This window comes from Peromyscus maniculatus, chromosome 9 (assembly GCF_049852395.1).
Source record: "Peromyscus maniculatus bairdii isolate BWxNUB_F1_BW_parent chromosome 9, HU_Pman_BW_mat_3.1, whole genome shotgun sequence".
Classification (NCBI taxonomy): Eukaryota; Metazoa; Chordata; class Mammalia; order Rodentia; family Cricetidae; genus Peromyscus; species Peromyscus maniculatus.
In genome coordinates, this window is record NC_134860.1 from 106,413,388 (window position 1) to 106,434,208 (window position 20,821).

Below are 20,821 nucleotides of genomic sequence, written 5' to 3' on the forward strand. Positions count from 1 at the left end.
CCCTTACCAAACAAATGATGGACATCTGTGATAAGACACCATCCTCTTTGGACAACTACCCTTTTTGTAGTGTTCTATTTTGGGTGGAGTAACTCATCACATCATGTCAACCATTTACTATTTTGCTTATTTCCATTAGTTAATGTTGTGTGAATTTTTTTTTTTTACTTTTTGACTTTTGTAGTCAGAAGTTTTCCTGTCTCCTGACCAGGCCCCCTTGGTCCAGACAAATCTCTCTCATCCATGGTCCTGCAGTTGCTCAGACCCAAGTAAACACACAGAGGCTTATATAATTTACAAAATGTGAGGCCTCATGGCTCAGGCTTCTCATTAGCTAGCTCTTATATCTTAAATTAACCCATTTCTATAAATCTATACTTTGCCACATGGCTTGTGGCTTACCCATACTTCTACATCTTGCTTCTCCTGCTGAGGCTAGCAGCGTCTGCCCTACCCTGCTCTCTTCTCTCACTATCTCCCTTGGAGTCTCCCACCTGGCTCCATGCTGCCCTGCCATAGGCCAATGGAGCTTTATTTATCAACCAATCAGAGCAACACACATTGACAGCATACAGAAAGACACCTAACAGCAGACAAAGATGTTCATGATGGTGTTTACTTGTCCTCTCCTTGAACCTTTATTGTTTGCTCAAGAAAATATTTTAAAATTCTGTTCTTTAAGATCTAAAATACTTCAGATGGAATAATTTTTCATATCTTAGAACTTTTTTTGGGAGGGAGTGGGGAGGTTATATTATACTTGCTTGAAGCCAATATATTTCTCATCTGTTTTCCATTGTTTTTAATCATACATATTTCTGAAAATATGAAATTTACTTTGAAAATTTTTTAGCTTAAATGTTAAAAACATCACATGACTTTCTTAATACATGGATATATTGTATAATAATTCAATTTATGGAAAGTACAGCTATTCCTAAAATTGTGTTGCTGTTTGTGGTGAAAATATTAGAAATGTCTAGGTGTTTGAAATTTACAGTGTTATTTATTTTTTTCGAGACAGGATTTCTCTGTGTAGCTTGTGCCCTGCTTGGATCTTGCTCTGTAGACCAGGCTGGCATCAAACTCACAAAGATCTGACTGCCTCTGCCTCCCAAGTGCTGGGATTAAAGGCATGAGCCACCACTGTTATATCCAACATGCTTTATTTTCTCTTTTATTCAAAATAAATTCTTTTCTCACGTTTTTTCTTATTACAATTTCCCTAACCCTCTATTCCTTTCACTTTCCCCCACCTCCCTCCCTTCTGTATTAATCTATTTTTTATCTTAATAGAAAAGAATGTGTTTCTAAGAGATAATAATAAAATATAACAACATAAAATATGATAAGATAAGACAAAAATTATCACAAAAAAAGTTTGACAAGGCAAAAGAACAGGAGGAAAAGACCTCAAGAGAAGACTCAAGAACCAGAGGTCCACTTATTTGCACACTCAAGAACCCCCCAGATTCTAAACTGTTAGCTGTAATATATGCTGGGGGCCCGATGAAGCGCTCAAGTCTCTTATTCTATACTTATACTCTCTTATTCTATACTTATACTCACAAATTATAGCTTGCTTATCATTGGCTTAGAAGCTATTGTTATACAAAAGATATCAGGGGTAAATGCTGAAATATCAGAGAAATAAAGCACCCAGCCACTAGAGAGACTTCTTACTTTTACCTCAGACCAAAATGGGGAGTGAGCTCCTGTCTCCTCCCACCTTATATTCCTCTCTCTCCCCAGCCATATTACTTTCTGTCTCCACCTTCCTGGTGCTAGGATTAAAGGCACGTGCATTCTAAGTATTGGGATCAAAGGCATGAGATCCCAAATGTTGGGATTAAAGGTGTGAACCTCTACTACCTGCCTCTGTTTCTCTTTCAGACTGGATCAATCTTGTGTAGCCCAGGGTAGCCTTGAATTCCTGATCTTCCTGCTTCCTCCTCCCAAGTGCTGGGATTAAAGGTGTGTGCCACCACTTCCTGGCTTCTATGGCTAACTAGTAGATAGCTCCACACTCTGATCTCCATTGTTAGAACATAAACAAGATACCACAACAGCTAATATCCACATATAAGTGAGTGCATACCATGTTTGACTTTGTGAGTCTGGGATACCTGACTAAGGATGATCCTTTTCCCCCCTGGCCCCATTCATTTGCCTGAAATTTTAATGATAGTATAATGGATGAGTAATAACTCCATTCTGTATGTGTACCACATTATTTTTTATCCATTCTTGTGTTGAGAGACATTTAGCTTGATTCCAATTTCTAGCTGCTATGAGTGTAGTAGAAATGAGTATGGTTGAGCAAATATCTTTATTATAGGATGAAACATCCCTGGGGTGTATGCCCAAGAGTGGTAAAATGGAATCTGGGCGATAGTTTAGTTACTATTCTCATGAGGAAAACCACATCGCTTTCCATAGTGTATCTACAAGTTCACACTCCCATTGGATGCATATTCCCATTATTGTACTTCCTTTCCAGTATGAGCTGTCACATGCTTTATTGAGCTTAACTATTCTGACTTGTATAAGATGAAGTGTTGAAGTAGTTTTGTTTTGCATTTTCCCTAATGACTAAGAATGTTGAACATTTCTGTTAGTGTTTCTCAGCCATTTGAGATTCCTCTACTCAGAATTCTATGTTTAGATCTATACCATTAAAAAAATAGATTATTTGCTTACTTGATATCTAGTTTCTTGTGTTCTTTATATATTTTGGATGTTAGTTCTCTATTGGGTGTGGAGTTTTTGAAAATCTTCTCCATTCTGTAGCATGCTACTTTGTCCAAATGATTGTATCCTTTTCCTTACAGAAACTTTTCATTTTCATGAATTTTCCATTTATTATTTATTCATCTTAGGACTTGTGCTAATTGTCTTCTTTTCAGAAAGTCTTCTTCTTTGTCAATGAGTTCAAGCCCATTTCCAAATTTCCCTTCTATAAGGTGCAGGATATCTGGTTTTATAGTATTCATTTTTATTGGAAATAGATTCTTCTCTCATATGACAAATCTCTATGACAGATTCCCCTCCCTCCACTCCTCTCAGCTCCCCAAGGAAACTCCTCTCTTCCCTAGATTCATTCCCCCTCTGCTAATCTGATTTTCTGTTGCGTTCATTGATCTATTCGGTGTTGAGTTATGTGAAGGTTGATGATTTGCATTCTTCTACATGCAGCCATCTTGTTGACCAGCACTTTTTGTTGAAGATGCTGTCTTTTTTCCCAGTGTGTGTTTCTGGTTTTTTTTTTCCCTCAAAAATCAGTTGCCCATATGTTTGTGGATTTATCTGAGTCTTTGATTCAATTCCATTGATTACTGTGAATGTTTCTGCCAATACTAACCTCTTTTATTACTATAGTTTTGTACTACAAGTTGCTATCTGAAATTGTAGTTCTTTTATTTTTCAAGGCTTTTAAAAAAACTTGTGTGTGTGAATGAGTGTGTGTGTGTGTGTGTGTGTGTGTGTGTGTGTGTGTGTGTGTGTGTGTTTCCATTTGGAGTTGAACATTATCACTTCAAGGTCTGTGAAGAATTTTGTTGGAATTTTATTGGGAATTGTCTTTTGTTGGATGGCCACTTTTTCAATGTTAATCTTACCAATATGAACCTGGGAGATTTTTTCATCTTCTAATATCTTCTGCAGTTTCTTTCTTCAAAGACTTGAAAATTTTTGTCATACAAGCTTTCCACTTTCTTGGTTAGAGTTATGCCAAGGTTTTTGTATAATTTGAGCCTATTGAGGAAACTGTTGTTCCCCTGATTTTGTCTTCAGCATGTGTGTCATTTTGAAATATAAGGGCTACTGATTTTTGTTAGTTAATTTTATATCCAGGTACTTTGCTGAAAGTATTTATCAGCTGTAAGAGCTTCCTGGTGAAAATTTTTGGACCATTTATGTATACTATCATCAGCAAATAAAGATACTTTGAGTTTTTTTCTTTCCAATTACTATCCTCCTGAAACCCTTCAGTTGTCATATTTCTGCAAGACTGTAACTACTATATTCAAATGGGATGAAAAGACTGGATGGTCTGGTGATATTCTTGATTTTAGTGTAATTGTTTTGAGCTTCTCTCTATTTAATTTGACAATGGCTATGGAATTTCTCGAAATTGCCTTTATTATACTGAAGTTTGTTTCTAGTATCCCTAATCACTTCATGACTTTTATCATGATGCTAAGTTAGATTATGTAAAGGGCCTTTTTACAAACCCAATGAGACGATCATGTGGTATTTGGCTTCCCATTCATTTATATGGTGTGGTACACTTATTGATTTACATATATTGAAACACACTTTCATCCTTGGGATGAAGCCTACTTGATCATAGTCGGTGAACTATTTTATGTGATCTTGGATTTCGTTTGGAAGTAGATAATTCAGTCTACTTTCATGAGCTAAAATATATAATGTCATCTCATCCCAGTAGCTCTTCTGTAGGTCCATTTCTGTTTTGCTTTCTTTTGTTTTGGTTTTCAACTGCTATATCCTGTAGCTATTAAATCACAAAGAACTTCTATCCTGTCAAATAATTGATAGGAAACAATATATCTTTCTGAAGAATTTTCTTGTTCCAACTCTATATTAATCTCTAAGATCTGTAGTATAAAAAGTAGAAAGTTATTGACTTTCTCTATTTTATGCTTGTCCACAAACATATTAATCTTTTATCTATTGTATTTTGATTAATGTGTGGCAACTTTCAGGTTTTCACTTTTTGGAACGCTGCTGCGAAATTTTGTATACAATTCAAAATATTGTACAAATAATCAATTTCACTATGACACTTTCCAGTGTGCTCATTGGAGTTTGCTCTCACTCACCACTCTATTTCAGGTTTTGTCTTCACCTCTCCTCTCCTGGTCTACATCTTCTCTGTCAGTAGTCTCAGTTCTACACTCACACTATACATTCATAAGTATGTATGGTATAAAATATATATGAGAGGAAACGTGAAACTTTTGCTTTCTTCTTACCTCATTACCTTCTCTTCTTCCTTCTCTCATCCAATTTATTTCCATCTTCTCCCCAACAGCTTTCATGTCAAACATGTGTGTGTGTACATCATCTAGAATTCACATAAGAAAACAAATATATTTGCCTTTTTGAGTTTGACTTAATTCATTTACCATGACAATTCCCATTTCTATGCATTTTCCTGAAACATAGCTAATTCAATTGTTTTTATTTTTTTGACTGAGTAAAACTCACTTGTGCATATATATTCCATGTCTTTTTGTACATACGTCTACTTGGACATCTTGACTGCTTCAAACAGTTATGTTTAGAGTAGTATAACAATAAACATAGATATGTAGGTATATTGCATTATATTCTTTCAATAATATACTTAGGAGTGGTACAAAATTCAGATTATTTTATTTAATGAGTAGACCTGTTTTGTCTCTATGTAGGCATGTACACCATTTGTGTACAGTGTCTTTGGAAATCCTAAGAAGGTATTAGATTCCCTGGAACTGGAGTTATGAATGTTATGAGTCACTATATGGTTGCTGGATACAGAACCTGGGATTTTTGCAACATCCACAAGTACTCTGAGCCATTGAGCCATCTCTCTAGCTCCCTAATTATAATTTTTTTGATGAATCATCATACTGATTTATATTCATAGTGGCTACACTAACTTAGATTCCCTTGAGTAATGGAGAAGGTTAATGTTGTTAACATTTGTGCATATTGCTTATGATAGGTTTCTTTCTGCATTACCCATGGAGTCTATCCAGTCACCACTGGGTCATTTCCTCAGACCTAGAACACTTTGTTAAATGTTTGAATTCTGCCTTTTTTAACCATATTGATTATAGGATGTCTCAGAGCCCAAACCATGTCATATATATTTTAACTGTATCCTTTTACATTCTTTTATCAAAATATAAGACTCCTTGTATCCTCCATGCAATCCATTACTAACTTGATATTGCAAAATGAGGTTTGCAATAGAGTTGTACAAAACATGTCATTTTTGATAGAACATTATAAGTCATAGATCAGTGTGTCCTCCTCCCATTTTTCTGTCTAAATTTGGTCAAATAGGAGGAATATATGCAAAATATTAGAAACTGTATAGATGAAAGCATTGCTTAACTGTTAGTTCAGGAAAAAAATTTTTTAGAGTGAAGAACCAACCATGACTTTCTTGTCAGATAACATTTTTATTGAGCCTTTTTCAGTAGCAAATAAAACTTTATTCCGCAGGCACTGCATGATGGATATGTTTCCATTTCAGAATGTCAGAAGTCAAAATAATGCTTTATTTTAGTTCTATAACCAAGGTGTCATTTCTACAAATCTTAAACATGTTGTTTAAAGTTGAAAATGAGTTTGGTATAAATACTTAATGAAATGTGTACATATTTCTACAGTAAATTGCTTTTATGTAAATAGTAACTATATATGAACTTTGAAGTTCAATAATAAGACATTGCTAGAAACGAATCTTATATAATATAGATCTTTAATATTCTATGCTCATACAAATTTTCAATCAAGTTTTTTAATCTTATTTACTCTAAAAATATAGTAAGAGCAAAACTGATGTGGTTGAACTCTATTGAAAAACAGAAATATCAATATTGGTATAGTTTAACACAGTTACCACTATACCAAGGACCAATATTACAGAAGGTACTACTCATTTGTATTTTTCTTCATTTTTCATACCTAGGAATAACTTGACTATGTGATTTGAGTACTCTTTGTTATGGGTTTGTACACCATTGTTTACTTAGAGTAGGGTTTTCCAAATGGATTGTTAAATGCAGTTATTACCAACTTGGGACATTTCTAACAGTAATTTTTAGAACCAGTGTAGTTAGCAATATATTTTGCATGCTTATACATTGAAGATGGAAACTCCACTGGGAGTCAATAACAGCTGATTATGAGCCAGTATTGTTGGAAGCTATAAAATCCTTATTTTTGTATCTTTACCACAAATTTAAGATTGTTGGATATTGCTAAAACCAATTCAGAAAGAATTTTATAGTGAAAGCAATGAATATAAGACAAAAGCTTGAAGGCATGTGATAAAATAAAAAAGCAAAATGAAGCTATCTGTATAAATATGCAAATTGCCTTTATCATCTTGGTTAAAACAAAAATATGTAAGGAATTCATTATAAATATATATTGGTGAGAATAAAGTCTACAACAAATAACCAACAAAAATGAATGAAATGGCTAGAGGTTGCCGAGCATATAGAACGTCTCTGGGTTTGATATCTTGTATTGAGGAAATGTTCCCATGTAATTGATTACATAAAATTATCAAATGTAAAAAGAATAAACAATAAGATGTAGTGGGTAGCCATTCCAGCTTTGATCTGGAAATTCCAACCCCCATTGAGGCTTCGGCAACTGTCATGCCTACAAGGTGTGGCCAAGGGACATGCCGGGAGATCTGGTTGGGCCAGTGCGCTCTCTCTGTTCTTGGACCCTAGACAGCAGAGGTTGACCAAGTAGAGCTCCAGAGAACACCGCTGGACTTCGATACACCTTCCCCAGACCCCACAAGCTACCTTTTCCTTTTTTGTAAGTTACCCACTACATAAATCTTCCTTTTAACTACGTGGAGTGGCCATAATAATTTCACCAATAATAAGAACTTAATGAATTGATTTAAAAATGTGATACAACTATGCACTTTCCTAAATGGTGGACTTTATTGTGAAATTTTTACACAAGTATATTATTTTCTACACTTGATCTTAGCCAAAAGGCCGAGAAGTGATATTTTTCTTTGTTGACATTTACCTTTTATTTTCATCTGATCCCTCTCTCCTTCCTGCTGGAATCATTTATCTTCCAGTATTCCAGTATAATATATATATATATATATATATATATATATATATATATATATATATGTGTGTGTGTGTGTGTGTGTGTGTGTGTGTGTGTGTACATACACATATACAATCTACAAGAATATAAATACATATATATATATATAATTTACATACACACATATATAATCTATCTCTCTATATATAACTACATGATAGAAAATATGGAATATTCATTTTTATGATCTTGATTTTGCTTAAAATGATGAAATAATGATTAATAGTTTGATACATATTCCAGTCATTATATGAATATGCTCTTTATGGTTGAATAAAGCTTTATATATGTTTAAAATAATGATTTATTTAAAATAAAATCAATAATCAGATGACAGGAGTATCTGTAGTAATATGAGGCAAAATGACTTCAAAACACAGAGCTACTAAAACCACATATAGTTTTAAAAATAAGAAATATCATAATTACATAAATACATATTCAGAAATTAAAATACCAAATATATAAAGAAAATCTTGTTAGAAGATAAAGGCATAACAAAAATTTAGTAATGAATTGAAAACCTTAATTTCCCAAATTAAATACTGGATAGAAGATCTGAAAAGAAGATAAACAAGGAAATAGAATTGAAAAACACTAAACCATCTACACAAAGAAGAAACTATAAAATTCTTCATCAAATAGCAGAATGTGCTTCCTTCAAGAGCACATGGAACATTAAACAGAATTGACCATACTCTAGGCCATAACATGAATCTCAATAAACTTAGAAGGTCAGGATGATGGAGAGTATATTCTCTGCCCACAATAGAATACAACTTGAAATTGGTCATCCAAGGGAATTCACAAGTGGGCAGAAAATCAATACCACATTTCTGTATAATTTACAGGTCAAAAATTTAAGGAGGAAGCAAATACTTTGACATAGAAATGAATGCAAGATATCAAATATTTGGGGAAAAGAAAGGATTTAAGAAATATAGACAAGTGGTAGATTGTCCAAAAGAGAACTTAAAAAATTCAAATAGTAACAGTCAGCACACGTTATTCCAACAGCTTGTTTCTACACAATTATACATGAAGCTATGAGGAGCTTTCAGGCATTAACCTGGTCACAAAAGTAAGAGATATACTGACAACATAAATTATAGCTAAGATTGTTTTCTGGTCAAAAGAAATCAACAGATAACAGTTGAACCCAGGATAACACTACTATTTCAAACACTCATCCTGAACTCTGAACCACACAAAAGGGCCTTTAATGGCTTAATGTTAAAAACTAACAGTAACAAATTATAGCTAATTAGTTTATCCTATGTGGTTCATAAATTGTAAAATGTATATTTTAGAACCAAGAATCAAGTTATCCTTGGTTGAATGCAATTTTATGCACATACTACTACAAACTTCATGAGACAATGGCACAATAGACCAAGTTTTTGGTTTTCTGCCATATATCTACCTGATCTTATATTTTTGAGGCATGCCTCACTCTACTTAAAGCTCTGATTTCTTTTATCTTTGTTGAGACAGTGTCTCATCACCATGAATCCCTGGCTGAGCTCAAATGTGCCGTGTGGTCCAGTCTGTCATGCCTTTGCCTCCTCAACACTGAGATTACAGAGTCATACATATACATCCTACTCTTAAAAACTTTTTTAAAAAAATCTTTTTCTCTGATTTTATATCATCTTTCTTGTCTTAGTTGATGTTTCTCTTGCTGTGAATATACCTTGACCATGGCAACACTTATAAAGGAAAACATTTGATTGATGTTGCTCTCTTACAAGTCGTAGGTTTCATTCCTTATTGCCATAGCAGGAAGCAAAGCAGGATGCTGGCAGAGATGATTCTGGAGAGGGAGCTGAGAGTTCTTACATTTTGACTCTCAAGAAGCAGGAAGTAGTTTCAGACCCTGGGCATGACTTTGGAATATATGAGACCTAAAAGTTTGCCTCCACAGTGACACAATTCCTCCAACAATGCCCTACCTGCTCCAAGAAAGCCACACTTCCAAATAGTGCCACTCTCTTTGGGAGTCATTGTCTTTCAAACCACCACATTCAACTTCCGGGCTCCCAAAGGCTTATAGCCTATCATAATGCAAAAAATACATTCAGTAAAACTTCAAAAGTCCCCATAGTATATAAAAGTCTCGAACTTTAATTGTAATCCCCTGTAAGATTAAAATAAAAAACAGATCATGTACTCCCAACATATAATGACACAGGATATATATATTACTACTCAAAAACATAGGGACATGGGCATAGTTATTGGTGAAATTATTAAGGCCACTCCACGTAGTTAAAAGGAGATTTATTTAATGGCGTAACTTACAAATTAAGGGATAGGTAGGTCTCGGGGTCTGGGGAAGGTGTATTGCAGTCCAGCGGTGTTCTGTGGAGCTCTGCTTGGTCCACCTCCACTGTTCAGGGTCCTGGAACAGAGAGAGCGCTGGCCCATCCTGATCTCAGGTCTCCAGGCACCTCCCCTGGTCCTGCCTCATAGGCGTGACAGTTGCCAAAGTCTCAATGGGGGTTGGAACTTCCAGATCAACACTGGAATGGCTACCCACTACATCTCCCCCTTTTGTCTAAATAAGAAGGTTCTAAACTAATACAAGACTATATACAAAGGAATGGTTATCAAATATTGTCCAGGAATAATGAGAGATAATGACCTAGATAAGATGAAACTACAACCAATGCAAACAATATCAAGCAAGAAACACATACTAAAATCCAGAGAAGTATAGAGCATAGGTAAATGGCATGTTATAAAGATCATTCCAAAAGGTGTCCTATCCTAAAGAACCTGAATCTAATACTTAATATGTTCTATCTAAGATATTCTATATACTAAGTTGTAACTATAACTGCTAGTCTTCAATCCCATTAAAGAGCTGAGAAGGAACATAATGTACCTGAGAAATGGTGGATGGATGCAAGCAACTTTAGGGAATCTTGCAAGAGTAGACCAAGACAGCTGGCAGCCTGGACAGTCACCTAATGTTTCTCAGCATAGTTGGTGCATACAAATTGGCTACAGGCCTAGATTATCTGACAGACCATTTTCAGAAGCAGGAATTCTGAAATACCATCTTACTCTGTCTTGGCAGAGTACAGTGGTCACTTTACTTGTGTCCCACTTGTCCAGAAAGGACAGCATTGCATTTGTACTGTCAGCCGTCAAGGCAAGGGCAGTTCTTTGCCCAGTAGGCCATTTTGTGACAAGAAGACAAACTTCCAAATGGAAATGTCTTAGAAGCCCAACATTCTCTCGGGATCAAATTGGTGCAGCCAGGAGCAATTGTGTCTCATGTCAACAGAATTCTAAGTTATTTAAATGCCATATTCTCTAGGTCTATGAAATGTTTGAAGATTACCTGTCCATCTGACCTATGTATCTGTAGATCTGGATAACCTAACTAACATAACTATAGAGATGACAGGCATAGGTGACTATAAATCTTTAAGTCTTATCTACTGAAATAACCTAAGGACTAAGGCTTCATGTAAACAAGGTCAACAGTCTATAAGCAAATGTATGGTAAAGAACAATGACTTCAAAATTGTGACAATACACAAGATATTTATAACAGAGGTAGGAATATATAGTGCGATATGCAATATGACAATAATCTTAAATATATATATCAATATACCGAATATCCTAAACAGAAGTAGAACATACATAAAGTATGACAGATATAAATTTACATTTGTATCAATATAAAAATATTTCAAATAAGAGTAGAAATATATGTACATTATAACAAATAGAGTTCTGTATTTGTATCAATATACAAATGATCTTAAGCAGGAATATAAAAATAGTTTACATTTGTATCAACATATAAGAATCCATAACAGTACAAATTACAGTGCAAATTATCTAATGTTGCTATTTTACTAAATTTGTTTACTAATATACACAATGATCTACCATAATATCTTATACCTATCCATTCCATTTCTTCTCCCCCCCCTTTTTTTTCAGAATACTGAGTCTAATATTTTCTTTCACCCCCAACCCTATAACCATCATCCATAACCCTGAGAATTATGAAACCTAAAGGAGAAGGGGCGTCGTTTTCTTAGAATTGCTTCCTGCCGTTTAGGGGGTGATGTTATCTCTGTTGGGTACTGAGAGAAAGCTCAAATAGTTAAATCTCAGTTAGACTAACTGTAGGTCCTGCAGCAAGTTTTAGAGTAATGGATAAGATTGTCTGAAATTCTGGCAAGAAGTGTCGTATGATGATGATTACCATGGCATCATTCTGGATTGGATAGAGTTGTTGCTGTTGGAGCCTCATCTTCCTTCTGGCGACTTCTGAGATTGCTATTGGAAAAATTTATCTGTTATCAAAAATGGGAGATTTGGATTTAAAGAGGACATAGCATGTAAGAAAGGATTCTGAGAAATCAAGTGTAAGCATGAAGAGAATTAGAATTTAGAAGACAATGGTCCCTTTTTATTGATTTCCTTCTATCCCACACCAGAGGGCTCTTCTGATACGGGACTGAAAAACCTCTCAAACTTTTCTTTTAGCAATATGCTTGGGTTTAGAGAAGGAGTGAGCCAATTCCATCTCCAAAGCCAGCTTGGCTTATAATTGAATTGGAACCACAACTTTTCTAAATTGATAGATAGATGTTAGACAGTGAGATTTTGCCGTGTGTAGATTGGTACCAATAGATTCTTTCTTTCTGCTGTAAACATCTGGGTATCCAAGGCCTTATGATTTTTGGAAGATGGGTATTTCCATTATCCTGGAAAGACAAAAACAGAACCCTACCCCAACCTTTGATTGTTAAATTTTTCTTACAATTTGTAGAGATGTCACATTGGTGGATGATCTTTTACTTCTCTTCATCAAGGGGTTTTTCCTGTTTGAATCAAATTTTTATTAATTTTGTTGTTATCCACAGCTTTTCTTCTCCTGCAGAAACAAAGGCAAAACCCCTTCCCCAATGTAGAACATATCCAGATTTCCATTCTGAGGTCAGCACATCCTTGAAATAAACCGGTTGGTTTAGCTCAGGAGTGTTGTCTGTTGTCCAATGTCTCTCCTCAGCTGTTGTTCCTTTCTCATCAGCATTGAGAAAATTCAAGGTTAATAAAGCACTATGCAGTCTATTTCTAGGAGTCATTGTTACCTGTTGCTGTTTATTTAGCATATCCTTTAAAGTTCGATTGGATCTTTCTATGACTGCTTGGCCTGTGGGATTGTGTGGTATACCTGTAACATGCTTTATATTGTAATAAGCAAAGAATTGTCTCATTTTATTGGAGACATGTGCTGGGGCATTGTCTGTCTTAATTTGTACAGGTATTCCCATGATGGCCATAACTTCTAATAGGTGTGTATCGCAGTCCAGTGGTGTTCCCTGGAGTTCTGCTTGGTCCACCTCCACCGGTCCCGGAACAGAGAGAGCGCTGGCTCATCCCAATCTCGGGTCTCCAGGTGCCTCCCCTGGCCCCGCCTCTTAGGCGTGACAGTTGTCAAAGTCTCAGTGGGGGTTGGAACTTCCAGATCAAAGCTGGAATGGCTACCCACTACACATAGTGATGAAATACTGGACTAAAGCAAGACCAAAAATATGCACACTCCAAACTTGCACCTCCATGTCTGATGTCAAACACTCTTCAGATCTCCAACTCCTTTCAGCTCTGTGACTGCAGCACACTTCTTTCTCTTGAGCTGCTTCCACTCCCTGTTAGCAACTTTCCTTGGCAGGTATGCCCCAGCTCTGCATCTCCAACATCTTTGGGACTCCAAGGCAATCCAAGTTTCCCCCCAAAACCTACCCTCCATTCCCTCCTACAAGAAGGTAAGGCCTCCCACGGAGAGTCAGCAGAGCATTATATTGTATTAAATTGTATTTTATACAATTGTATTAAAGTCTTACCATGTCCAACATTAGCCACAATAAACATAAGCTGAATTTGTTTATAGTAAAAAAGAATCTAAATATTAGTTTACCTAAAATTATTAAAATAAAAAGAGTTAAGATTACAATTCTAAAAATATTAAAATTTTTACAATACTAAAATATGCCTATTATATATAAATGAAATTTTATTACCTATCATAAAAATAGATTGTATAATCTTTAATTAAAGACATGTTTTGAGTAGAATACTTGTAAGAAATTTTGTAATTTCTTACTAAATCAAATCAATGTAAGTTTGCTTTATGTTTTTCTATAGATGATATAGATTGTTTTTATATTTTTAACTAATTAAATATATGCCATGTTTTAAACACAACCAAACAAGGATAAACTAGTGACTATTTACTTTGATGGAATTTTATAATTTGGGATGTTGCCATGTAAATGTTTGTAGAAGGAATGAGGGAGCAGAATATGTGAAAACTGGATTCATTTCCATTCCTCAAAGCAGCTTCTCCCTTGAACTAAGACATGCAACAAATGCTTTGTGTCCCTATTCCCAACCATACACTCACTGTCATTTCTTACACACTTTCCTTTATCACAACAGTAAACAATCAGACATTTCTTATTCTTAAACCTTAGGGGAAAGGGATTTCTAATGTTGTTAGGATAATGGTTTCCAATGTTAACCTCATGTAGAACACTTGGGTCCTCTTGCTTTTAACTCCTAAAACACTTTTTCCATTTTAGTTCTATGTTTTATCTTGTTTCCTACAATTAAGCTAATTATTTTTATTTTTGTCATATTGCTGAAGTTAAAAATGAAACATTATGTGTGTGTTGTTTGCTTCTGGATAAACTTGCACATGATGGAAAAGATGCATCTTAAACTTTGGCTTGGAATTAGGGATTGTTTGAGTTACGCTTCAGTGTGAGCTTCCAAATTAATCCAGTGAAGCAATAAGATTCTCATCAGAATCAAATTAGTAACAAAAAAAAATTGAAATTAAAAAGGAAAGATTCCCATGAAACATTCAACACATTTACACACAAAACAATAAGTCTTAGACAGGTAATAATGACAGGTTTCTAATTTTAAAAATTTTAGAGGGGAAATCTAACTGTAAGGATTTTTGAAAACTACCATGTGATAGAATTCTGAGATATATATATATAAATTCCTATTACCCAGGAGTCAAAGCCGGTTGTCAACCCAGTCCTGTCCCGTAGTCCTCTGCCTTTTCTTTTTCTTTCAACATGACAGATGCCGCTGTATCCTTCGCCAAGGACTTCTTGGCAGGTGGAGTGGCCGTGGCCATCTCCAAGACGGCGGTAGCACCCATTGAGCGGGTCAAGCTGCTGCTGCAGGTGCAGCATGCCAGCAAGCAAATCACGGCAGATAAGCAATACAAGGGCACTATAGACTGGGTGGTTCGTATCCCCAAGGAACTGGGAGTCCTGTCCTCTGGCGTGGTAACCTGGCCAGCCAATGTTATCAGATACTTCCCCACCCAGGCTCTCAACTTTGCCTTCAAAGATAAATACAAGCAGATCTTTTTGGTTGGTGTGGACAAGAGGACCCAGTTTGGGTCCTACTTTGCTGGGAACCTGGCATCAGGTGGTGCCGCTAGGGCCACATCCTTGTGTTTTGTGTACCGTCTTGATTTTGCCCGTACCCGTCTAGCAGCTGATGTGGGCAAAGCTGGAGCTGAAAGGGAATTCAAAGGCCTTGGTGACTGCCTGGTTAAGATCTACAATTCTGATGGGATTAGGGGCCTATACCAAGGCTTTAATGTGTCAGTACAGGGCATTATTATCTACCGAGCTGTCTACTTTGGCATCTATGACACTGCAAAGGGAATGCTTCCAGATCCCAAGAATACTCACAGCTTCATCATCTGGATGATTGCACAGTCTGTCACTGCTTTTGCCGGCCTGACTTCCTATCCATTTGACACGGTTCGCCGTCATCGTGTGATGATGTAGTCGGGACGCAAAGGAACTGATATCATGTATACAGACTGGCACGATTGACTGCTAGAGGAAGATCGCTCGTGATGAAGGAAGCAAGGCTTTCTTCAAGGGTGCATGGTCCAACGTTCTCAGGGGAATGGGTGGTGCCTTTGTGCTTGTCTTGTATGGCGAGATCAAGAAGTTCACATAAGTATGTCTTAGGTGTTCTCCTGAGAATAGGAATGTTGTATAATACACCGTATCTTGAACATTCTGGACAGATTCTCTGGGCTTGTCTGTTTTATCAATGGCAACTATTTACCAGTTGAAAAGTGGGAAGCAATAATATTCATCTGGCCAGTTTTCTCTTAAAGCCATTTCCATAATGACAATAATGATGTGACTCAATTATATTTTTTACTTCAGTCACTCCTGATAATAAAAATTGAAGAAATAAAAAATACCTAAAGACAAAATTTTTTTTAATACACACACACACACACACACACACACACACATGCACACACACACACACACACACACACACACACACACACACACTTCTGGTATGGAATGTAATTTGTATTTATCCACCACCAAATTTTTTTTTAAAAAAATCCATGACAGAATTAGAACTATAAAAAATTAGCTTTTTATCCTCTTTCAATACTTAACTTTACTACCAGTATTCAATTCTTCCTTAAGTCATAAAATTTAATGTAAATCTACACTTTTCCATTCTGGATGTCTTTTTTTGACTAGAAAGAAGTATGTTGAATTGCATAGTCTTTTGGTCTGTTTGATGTTGAAGTGTGATGTTATTTATTGGTCTGTAAGGTCTTTTATAATATACTTTATGTTAGTGTGATTAGTTGGAATTACCCGATGAAGAAAACAATGCTTTTTCCAGAAGTCATGCATTATTAAATCAAATGTCCAGTTCCACATTCCGAACACTTCTCTTTCAGTTGTTTGTCAGGAGTCTCCCAGATACCCTGAAACAATACAGGACCACTTTGGCTACTAACCATAATTTTATGATAATAACCCATTGCTAAAGACACCATGAAGACATAAGACACTGAGAAATGATATTGAAATTTTCTTTTCTCTGGCTACTTTTTCTAGTACTGGAAGGTACTATGGCTTCTTGGAGAAAAAAAAAACCATAAACAGTCTAACCCACTTGTCTACACTCACCAATATGCAGTAATAATGTTTCTGGAAAAGTATGCTTATAGATGCAATAATTACCACTATTATGGGGGGTCACCTACCACTTCCTCATTGGATTTATGACCTGCCCCTACTGGGCAGTGGTGGCACACACCTTTAATCCCAGCACTTGGGAGGCTGAGCCAGGTGGATCTCTGAGTTCGAGGCCAGCCTGGTCTCCAGAGAGAGATTCAGGACAGGTAACAAAACTACACAGAGAAACCCTAGCTTGAAAACAACAACAACAGCAACAAAAGAAAGGAAGGAAGGGAGGAAGGAAGGAAGGAAGGGAGGGAGGAAGGGAGAGAGAGAGAGAGAAAGAGAGAGAGAGAGAGAGAGAAAGAAAGAGAGAGAGAAAGAAAGAAAGAAAGAAAGAAAGAAAGAAAGAGAGAAAGAGAGAAAGAGAGAAAGAGAGAAAGAGGAAAAAAAGACCTGACCCACAAGAGGTGAGACATGTCTATAACTTTAATTCTGGCCCACTCTCCACAACCGGGGAGCTCATAGACCCTGTTACTTTTATCAATGAACACTGTATCAAACTGACATCTAAATATGTATTTCTACCCATAGATTAATGCAGCTCTCAGTCCGAAACAGAGAATATTCATTTAACATTTTATCAGGGGAAATCAGTTAACATAGAAACCATGGATTACAGTGCAGAAAATTGTGCTGGACTTATCTATTTGGGTTCTCTATATCCCACCCTTCCCATAACAGCTCAAAAACTACTGTGAAAATCTGGGCAGAACAATTGTAAAAACCATAGTTTGAAAAAGAGCAAATGAAGTAACCTCTTCTGTAGATGAGAATATAGACACAGTCATGAATACACAGCAGCTTCCGTTGCTTTCATAAGGTCTACACAAAACTAAATCAGTCAGTGTTCCTACGTAAATGGGAAGGGGCTCATATTCACTACCCCAGCTAAGGAACTAATGGCAGTTGATGGCTGCTAGAATGTAAATCGTTGATAGGTCTATGATATTTGGGTGTTGTTGGTTGTTTTTGTTCTTTTGGGGGGCCCGCCACCCAGCTCCCAAATTAAAAACACATGAGGTTGTCTTAACAATAAATGCCTGGTCATAGTTTGGCTTGTTTCTAGCCAGTTTTTCTTCCTTTTTTTTTAATTTAAATTTTTTCTTTCCTTTTACATACCAAGCCCTGTCCCACCTTCTTCCCCTTCTCCTGCTCCCCCACCTACCTCCATCACACCCCCATCCCCTCCTCATAGAGTGTAAGGCCTCCTTTGGGGAGTCAACACAGGATCTAGCCCATTTTTCTCAACTTTGAGTTATCCCATCTATCTTCTGCCTCTGGGCTTTTTCCTCTTCTTCTTTTTCTCTTACTTTCACTCTTACTCTGGCTGGATGTGTGACTGAGTGGCTGGCCCCTAGCATCCTCCTCTCCTTTTTTTTCTTGCCCTTTCTTCTATTCCTCCCAGATTTCTCCACCTATTTATTCTCTCTGTCTGCCAGCCCCTGCTATCCTGTCTCCTGCCTCACTATTGGCCATTCAAGTCTTTATTAGACCATCAGGTATTTTAGATAGGCAAAGTAACACAGCTTCACAAAGTTAAAGAAATGCACGTAAAATAATGCAACGCATTTTACATCATTAAACAAATGATCCACATCATAAACTAATGTAACACAACTTTAATTCTTATTCTACAACACTTGGGTAGATGGCCCACAACCAAATCTCTATAGGCAGCACAAATCGGAGTTAGTTTCTTCTGTTAACCAAAAGGATATGATCAAAATTCATTGTATGGTTATATAACATTTTCAAAGAATTAATAAAAGTCTATACAAAATTTGAAGGTATGTTTACATGGAATAATTTATCAATTTGTAAACTATAAGTGGTTTTCCTTGGCATAAGGTAATCTTTATTTTTGAAAGAAATTTTTATTTTCACAAATGCTATAGTTTTCCACTTTGAGGTTTTTCCTTTTTTTGAGACAATTTCTCTGTGTAGTTTTGGTGCCTGTCCTGGATCTCGCTCTGTAGACCAGGATGGCCTTGAACTCACAGAGATCTGCCTGAAGACCAGGATGGCCTTGAACTCACAGTGATCAGCCTGGCTCTGCCTCTGGAGTGCTGGGATTAAAGGCATGAGCCGCCACCACCTGGCTCACTTTGAGGTTTTTCAACCATTTATAAGATGTAGCTAGAGTTTTCTTGCCTTGCCCACAGTCAGGACAAATCTTTGTTACCCGCCAGTCCCACAGCAGCTCAGACCCAACCAAGTAAACACAGAGGCTTATATTGCTTACAAACTGTATGGCCATGGCAGACTTCTTGCTAACTGTTCTTATAGCTTAAATTAATCCATTTCCATAAATCTATACCTTGCCATGTGGCTGGTGGCTTACCGGTGTCTTCACATGCTGCTGGTCATGGCGGCAGCTGACAGTGTCTCTCTGCCTCAGCCTTCTGCTTCTCAGAATTCTCCTCTCTCCTTGTCCCACCTACTTCCTGCCTGGCCACTGGCCAATCAGTGTTTTATTTATTGACCAATCAGAGCAATTTGACATACAGACCATCCCACAGCAATAAGACACTAAAAGTATCCCTATATAACTTCAGAAACTTGTAAGTACATATCACAGTTTATTCTATAGAGCCCCTGGTAGCATAAAATATATGTTTTACCATTTTCCATAAGAAAATTAACTCAACATTTATATGCCATCACCCAAAATGTTAAGCTCAGTGTATTAATTCCCATGATATATAAAAGTTCTGTATTAAAATTATTCCATATAATTTTAATTATAAAATTAAAATTTCATAAAATATAAAAACTACCACACAATTACTAACAATATATATATTAAACAATACAAAAATATTTAAGCAAATAAAGAATTGATTATTATAAATATTATTAACTTGTATTCAGAGGAGGTATATTTGGAGGAATCATATACTTGGTATTTAATGTATTTGAATATTTGTACACACGCACGCACACAGACTCACACACACACACACTGCGGTGTGAAAGCCTGTACTAGTTCCTTCAGTGAACAGTGCTATGAAGCAGCAAGGGATTATCAACCCCTGTTCCCAGAGCAACAGAAATGAAGGTTCTTTCATCTTTCATCTTTACAGAGTCTAAGATGTCAGGGCAAAAAACAGAAAGATTTAAAAGGGCAGAAAATTCTATAACCTTGGATATACAATGTATCTATTAGCTGTTTATAAAAGAACATAATAACATGCTGACTTCTAAAAAATCATAACAGATTGTCAAAGAAAACATTTTGTTCCACAATGAGTGTGTTATTCAAAATCTATTTGACTTTATTTAATATAAAAACTACACTACATTGTTGAACTAGATGTACTGAGAAAATTATGTATAAAATTCCCACCTATTATGTTGCATCACAGACTTTTCAAGTTTTTAGGACTTTGATCTCCTCTCTCTCTCTCTCTCTTTCTCTCTCTCTCTCTCTCTCTCTCTCTCTCTCTCACACACACACACACACACACACACACACACACACACACACACACCAAAATAAAAGCTAAGGGATAGGAGAATGAGAGTTGCAATGTGGAAAAGCTGTGCACTGCTTGACTTAAATATGTAAATCATTTCAGAATTTTAGAAGACATGGATGTACACTAAGGCATATATTCATCAAATTAACATTAAATGAAATACAAATGCATACAGTGCTGAAGTATAGTATTTCCATCTGACATTGAGACTGTATTTATTCTTTTTTAAGATTTTGGAGAGGTAATTATAATATGTTTTAGACTGAATTAGGAGTTACTATGTAGATCAGTATGGGTTTGAAAACTCATAGCAATCCTTCCCAAATTCTGGAATTACAGGCATGGCTGTCCTGCTAAACCTTGTTTTATTCTTCTTCTTTAATGGCT

The 20,821-nt window shown here is 36.1% G+C and overlaps 1 pseudogene; it reads left to right on the forward strand.

Annotated features, from left to right (window-relative positions):
* The first annotated feature begins 14,945 nt into the window (after positions 1-14,945).
* LOC102919608 (ADP/ATP translocase 2 pseudogene) lies at positions 14,946-16,168 on the forward strand (annotated as a pseudogene).
* The last annotated feature ends 4,653 nt before the right edge of the window (positions 16,169-20,821 follow it).